This window comes from Panthera uncia, chromosome A2 (genome assembly GCF_023721935.1).
Source record: "Panthera uncia isolate 11264 chromosome A2, Puncia_PCG_1.0, whole genome shotgun sequence".
Taxonomy (NCBI): Eukaryota; Metazoa; Chordata; class Mammalia; order Carnivora; family Felidae; genus Panthera; species Panthera uncia.
Genome location: NC_064816.1, coordinates 46,475,737 through 46,483,442, shown reverse-complemented (window position 1 = coordinate 46,483,442; position 7,706 = coordinate 46,475,737).

The window sequence follows — 7,706 nt, the reverse complement described above, 5'->3', positions numbered from 1 at the left end:
TCACCTATTTCACACATTCCCACCACTCACCTCCCTTCTGGTAACCAACAGTTTGTTCTCTATAGTTAAGAGTCTGTTTATTTGTTTCACTCTTTTTTCCTCATTTGTTTTGTTTCTTAAGTTCTACATTTAAATCATATGGTATTTGTCTTTTTGTGACTAGCTTATTTCGCTTACTGTTATACTCTCTAGCCCATCCATGTTGCAAATGGCAAGATTCATCTTTTTTATTAATTTGCAGAGTTTTAAATACAAATCCAGTGCAAAGACAAAAAATAAACAACTAGGGATAGGCTAGGAGCACCATTCTCACACAGATTTATATGAGGCTTCAATACCATAAAATAACACCAAGGTTAGCCTGTAACTTCTTGACTGGGATACCCGCATTCTGTTACGTGTTTTCTAGTCTTGACTTCTGCTTCATTAAGCAAATTTTTCTTTTCTTTTTTTTTTTTTTTTTTTTATTTTTTTTTTTTTCTTTATTAAAAAAATTTTTTTTTTTTTTTTTTTTTTTTTTTGTTAATATAATTTATTATCAAGTTAGGTAACATACATTGTATACAGTTTGTTCTTTTCAATAGAGCACTTGAATTTGAATATTTCCTGCATTTTTAATAGATTTTACTTTTTAGAGAAGTTTTAGGTTCATGACAAAACTGAGCAGAGAGTATAGAGATTTTCTGTATACTCAACCTATCACCCCCACGGCCTCCCCTACTATCCCCCACCAGAATGGTACATATGTTATGACTGATGGGCCAACAGTGACACATCATTATCACCCAAAGTCCATAGTTTTCATTAGAGCTCACTGTTATTATATATTTTTGTGACTTTTCACAAATATATAATGGCACATATCTATCATTATAGTTACTGCCTGCATCTAGATTCTGAGTTACCAATTGCAAATCTGACTCGGAGTCAGATTTTGATAGCAATTGCAAATCAAACTAGAGTTTGTTTTAGAAAACAAAGCATCTTCACATGCTATAGAAATCTTGGGCCACCATACAGTTAATGAAATGTTTGAGTAGGAATTCATAAAAAGGCATAAAAGCAGTAGGTACTAGGCAACAGTGTAGCTTTGACAACCTTCACAACATTTCTAAATACTGTCTTAAAATCTGCTTCAGGAAATGTATATGATGTTCCAGTATTAAGTACACATACTTAAACATACAAATAATGAATTTTTCATGGGAGTCCAGAGTGAGTCTAAATTGTTTCTATTGTTTCTATGCTAAGTTTTAATTTTTTTTGTAATTATTACCTTGTTTACTACAGACCTATGAACATTAATGTAGCAAGGTAAAGATAAAATTTTGTATTTATTCCAAATGGAAGAATGACCTTTTCATTCTTATTATTCAACTAAGGAGATTAATTTGTAGCAAAATGATCTTTATTATTTTAAAATCTCTTGTGCTACGCCACTTACGCACCTAAGCAATCTAGCTCACACTGGTGAGCTCACTTTGAATATATGAATGTACCAAAAGAGACAACTTTCTTGATACTGGCTTGCTTTAAAAAGAACAGTTTAGAATTTTATCAGATATTTATAAGGAGTTTTAATTTCTCAAGCTCCTTTTTTTCCCCTAATACATCTAAAAAATTGTACTGACTTACTCACCCAGTGCTTGGAATATATGGAATGCTCAAGAACTTTTTAATTTTTTTAAGTTCATTTATTTATTTTGAGACAGAGAGAGAGAAAGAGAGATAAAGAATCCTAAGCAGGCTCCATACTGTCAGTACAGAGCCCAGTACAGGGCTTGAACTCACAAAGGGCAAGATCATGACCTGAGCTGAAATCAAGAGATGGAGGCTTAACGGACTGAGACACCCAGGCACCCCTCAAGAACTTCTAAATACCTAGCTCAACATGCCTTAGTATGTTGGACTCAAATTTTTTTTGACTAAATTAAAATGATGTAATTATAGAAAGGAGTGCTAGAATTAGTGGTGTTCACATTATCAACACAATTATTAACAAAAGCCATATCCAAGACATTGAAAAGTCCTAATGATTACATCACCAAAGAATAGCTCAAATCTTTCCATTTGTCTCAATAACCACTTCTACCACTCCTACCCAAATCTGGCAGTTTCCAGACAGTCCGTAATAGCCTCCAATCTTCAAATTCTAGCTCCATAGCCCCTCCTGTTCCATCTCCCCTCACTGAAACCTACCACTTATATCGTTCATTGATTATGGGAGTTTTATAAAGTATATTCTGAATCAACTATCCACCTTCAGCTGCCCATTACTCTTAGAATAAAGTCAAAAATCATTCACTGCACTGCAATCCCCTGAAAGATTTATCTTATCATGATCATTATACTACAACCAGCTCCGTATTCACTCATAGTGATCCTTTAACTCATAAGACCTTTTCAGTCTCAAAGCATGTTGTTCCTTCCTTTTCTTTGTCTTCCAGTTAATTCCAGCTCATCCTCAAGTCTACCCTACACGTCTCTATTCCAGGGCATCCTCTTCTGACTTCCCTAACAAGTCAGGTAGCCATGTTATAAGCTCTCATAGCACTCTGAAGTTTTCTTTCGTCTCACTTACCACAATTTTATTCAAAGTTATAACTGTGAATATCTGTGTGATGTGTTTCTTCTCCATCAAGTTCCCTGAACCCACATGTGTGTTTTTCATCACATGGTACTTACTCTTGGCTACGAATTAAAATCACCTGGAGAGACTTTTAAAATCCTGGTGTCTGGGCCATGCCCCAGGATGAAATAAATCAGAAACCCGGAGTGCTGATCTGGCTATCAGTTGTTTTTGTTTTTGCTTTTACTTAAAGTTTCTTACTATTTTATTTGTAAAGCTTTTAGCACATTTCAAATGGAATTCAAGGTTGAAAAAAATCTGACTTCACCTAATATTTGGCATAAAACAGATGCTCAAGAAGCATTTGTTGTATGAACGAAAGCCTAGCTTAAGAATATGAGACAACCATAAGATAAGGACTGATAAGGAAGTAAAAAAGTAACCAAGTTTAAATACAATAGGAAATTTTTGAAGAATCTTATGTGAATTAGGTTGAACTTTGATCTAAAAGGTGGAGATCAAAAAAATAATAATAATCGTTATCCCTATCCTCTAAGAAGACACAATCTAAGTGTACCTAATGCTTGACACATAAGCAAACTGTAAGAGAAGATAAGAAACTTGTTACTAAAAAAAAAAAGTCACTGCCCAACAGTAGAAATGTTTTGTTGGAATGGGGAGCAGTGACAGAGAAGAAATTGCAGAGGTAACAGAACTGGGGCCACCTGCATCTACACAGTTTAACCAAACAAACCTGAGAAATGAGGAGACCTCCATCAGCATAACTATTTGTTCCAGGGCAATGTTGCCCAGAAAGATAAGACTGTAAATCAAGAGATACCTTCCTTGTTTGCTTCTGTAAATTCCTATAAACCAATATACTTGAACAAACACTTTGCTCACCTGGGCAAATAGACTTCCTATTGGGACATTAGACTGTTCATGTGGGCAAACAGCTCATTTGTCAAATTCACTTCAAGGCTCTCACTTTGCTGTGATCACCCATGATAAACTACTATATTAGGAACTTTGTCCTGTCCTAATTAGTTTCCCACCTTAAAACACTTGTGTTATACTATTTGCACCTAGACATCAAAACCTTCAAAATTTGCTGCTGACCTCCCCCGTGTGAAGCCCTACTAAGATTCTTTAAAGGTGTCACAGAAATAAGAAACCCTTTAGAAAAATCTTTGGCATTGATCAAGGAAAATTTGTATCCTTGAAAGAAACCAGCCTTGCTATTAAGAACACTACTTTTTCCCTGTATGTCTACATCACAAACACTATGTAAATTATTATGGTCAGGGTTTGTATTTCACTTCAAAGACAGGGTGATAGTGCATGAGCATAGGTATTAAACAAGAGGGGTTTCATGACATTAGAAATGTGACTAACAAAAACTAAGACAAGAGGTCTCATGTCCAATTGAAAGAGCCCCCTGTCCAATGGGAAGTAAAGTGGTCTGTGTTAGAGACTGTCTTAAAGCACAGCTAGTCACTATTTGTGCCTGTATAGAGTGGTACAGAGAGCTCCCTGGGGCCCCGGACATCTTCAACTCAAAAAGAGTTGTAAGAGGCCTTGTTTAAGCTACATCTACCAACTGCACTTTTCAAGACTCCTTTTGTTGATTTCACACTTGTAGGACCCAAAGGGATCACAGAGTAAGTGATTAACATCCTCTATTCCAGGACAAAACACTTTGCTTCAAGTCAGTACTGCTGTATTCACTAGGTACAAATAGATCAACAAACCAAGTTTTTATTTGACGCAAATAATTAGCTTGAAACCAAGACAAAACTATTAGGTTGTAACTCAAATTGTAAGGGTCCCTTATATTTTTTTAAAGAAAAAAAATTTAGAGCATTCTTAGGTTCACAGAAAAATTGAGAGAAAAATTTATTATCCTTTTGACATCTGCCTCCACAAAGGCACAGCATCCTCCATTAATAACCTCTCATAGGGTAGTACAATTGTTGGAACTGATGAACCTATATTGACATATCATTGTCACCTCCAAGTCCACATTACAGTTCACTTGGGTGTTGTAATTTCTTTGGGTTTGGAGAAATATACATTGACATGCATCATCATTATAGGGTCATAAAGAGTATATCCACTGCCCTAAAAATTCTCTGTGCTCCAATTGTTCATCCCTCTCCCCACCCTCACCCTTGGCACCCACTGATCATTTCAGTGTCTCTTTTGACTGTTTTAAACTTTCCAGAATATCATAAAATTTGTAGCCTTTCAGATTGGCTTCTTTCATTTAGTAATTTAGTAATATGCATTTTAGGTTCTTCCATGTCTTTTCATGGCTTGATAGTTTATTTCTTTTTAGCACTGAATTATATTCCATTGTCTAGATGTACCACAGCTTGCATATTCACCTACTGAAGGATATTTTGCATTCCCACCAGCACTGAATGAAAATTCTTATTGCTCCACATCTTAATCAGCATTTTGTGTTTTCAGTGTTCTGGATTTTGGCCATTGTAACAGATGTATAGTAGTATCTCACTATTGTTTTAATTTGCATTTCCCTGATGACATATGATAGGAGCACCTTTTTGTGTCTTTTGCAAACATTCTCTCCTGTTAATAAGTGGCTTCTCCTTCCTTGACATTGTCTTTTGCAGAGCAGAAGTTTGGTGTTATTGTTTTTGTTTCTTTTAAGTTTATTTTTGAGAGAGAGAGAGAGAGAAGAGACAGAGCGTGAGTGGGGGAGGGGCAGAGAGAGAGGGAAACACAGAATCCAAAGCAGACTCCAGGCTCTGAGCTGTCAGCACAGAGCCCAACATGGGGCTGAACCCACAAACCACATCATGACCTGAGCCAAAGTCAGAAGCTTAACCCACTGAGCCACCAAGGTGTCCTTGTTTTTGTTTTTTAATGAAATCTAGCTCATCAATTATTTCTTTTTTGTACTGCACCTTTGGTGTTGTATCTAAAAATCATCACCATAATTCTAATTATATTAGTTACATATTTTGACAAGAGCATTTGAAAACATAAACAAATTGTACCTTAGAGATTTGTTTCAGAAATTATCTTCAAATAGATATTCAAGTTCGTCTGTATCAACTCCCTAGTGTCCACTAATATTAAGGCCGTTCCTTCATTCTTTCCTTCCTCTCTTAATAAGACTACAAGAATTCTTGACTAATGATTCCACAGTGAATTTTTTTTTCTTATATCCATGAGAAAACCTGTCCACTGTTGCCATGTTTTCTACAGTAAAAAAACTATATATGACTTACCTTAGACTTTGGGTTTGACAGGATAAATTTAAGAGTATTTCACACAAGGAAATTGTAAAATTCTTCATTAAATAAAACAAAACTCATTTAGGGGCGCCTGGGTGGCTTGGTCGGTTAAGTGTCCAACTTCGGCTCGGGTCATCATCTCACGGTCCGTGAGTTCGAGTCCCGCATCGGGCTCTGTGCTGACCACTCAGAGCCTGGAGCCTGTTTCAGATTCTGTGTCTCCCTTTCTCTCTGCCCCTCCCCGTTCATGCTCTGTCTCTCTCTGTCTCAAAAATAAATAAACTTTAAAAAAAATTAAAAGAAAACTCATTTGATGAGTGCTTTAGAGCATAATTTACTGAGCATGTTTTCTATACTAGGCAATGTGGCAAGGATTAAACACTAAATCTTGCCTAATTTACTCACCACAGCAAAGATATGTCTACTCCAGAATAACAAATACCATCATATCACCTGCTGGCCTATCTTACCTTTACTTGTAGCATAAGTATGTATTTTTTACCTTTTTGTGTTTATTATTTTGCATCTTCTTAAAATTAAAACCTTAAAAATAATGCTATGAAACAGTAAACATGGTATCTCTTCTAGGGGAAAGTAACAACAACAACAACAACAACAACAACAACAACGAAACTTCTTTAACTTTTACCTCCTGAAAGAATTTCTCTTTGCCAAGGAAGCTGCCCTCTTAACCATTTTGAATGCTGTGGTACATGTGCATATGAGTTCAGTAAGAGGGAAATCACGGCATGTGAGAAATTATAAGGTAGAAAATGGAGGTGATAATGAAGAAAAAAATCTTTTATGAATAAGAGATTAGTCTCTTTGCTCTGGATACAGATGGCTGATCTAAGACTGATAGATAAAGGAAAAGACGTTAGTTCGCTAGCAGAAGTGTTCTCACAACTAAACTAATTTAGTAAAAGGGAATGTGATGTCTCATGAAACCTTTGACTCTGGGAATATCAAGTTCTTAGAATAGGTAGCCACTTATCAAGTAGGTTCAAGTGAAAGTCAGCAATGGGGAAGACACATGAGATAATTTTAGTTGGTAGCATTAAGAACTTTAACTATATAACAAAGTTATTCTTCACTCTTCCTAGGTCCCAAGGAGAGAAAAATTCCATTTAGGGCTAGTATGACTCCAACAATTCATAATATTTTTAACTGGAAGAATGCAGGCCTCAGACTCAGAGTATTTAAGGGATAATTATAATTCACTAGGACATAATTACAGGCATACTTCAGAGTTACTATGGTTCGGTTCTAGACTACTGCAAGAAAGCAAATATTGCAATAAAGTGAGACAAATAAATATTTTGATTTCTTAGTGCATATAAAACTTATGTTTACTCTATATGGTCATCCGTTAAGTGTGCCAAAGCATTAGGTCTAAAAAGCAATGTACATACCTTAATTTAAAAATACTGCTAAAAATGCTGATAATCATCTGAGCTTTCAGCAAGTCATAGCAATGAACACAGAGCAGACCATAATAATAATGAAAACAGTTTGAAATATTGCAAGAATTACCAAAATGTGACACAGAGATATGAAGTGAGTAAATGCTGTTAGAAAAATGGCACCAATATACTTGCTTGATACAGGGTTGCCACAAAGCTTCCATTTGTAAAAAACACTATATTCTACAAAGCACAACAAAACAAGGTGTACCTGTTTGTTGTTTTGTTACCTTCATATTCATTTTCATCGTTACCTTTTATTTATGGAAATCATTTTAAATTTTCATTTATGATAGGATATAAAGTTTACTGTTTAAATAAGTTTATGTGCATAAAATGTGAAATGACTTAAAAATATTAAGTAAATGAGAGTATAGTGGCAACAGTTATAGAAAAAAATGTAAAGTAGTA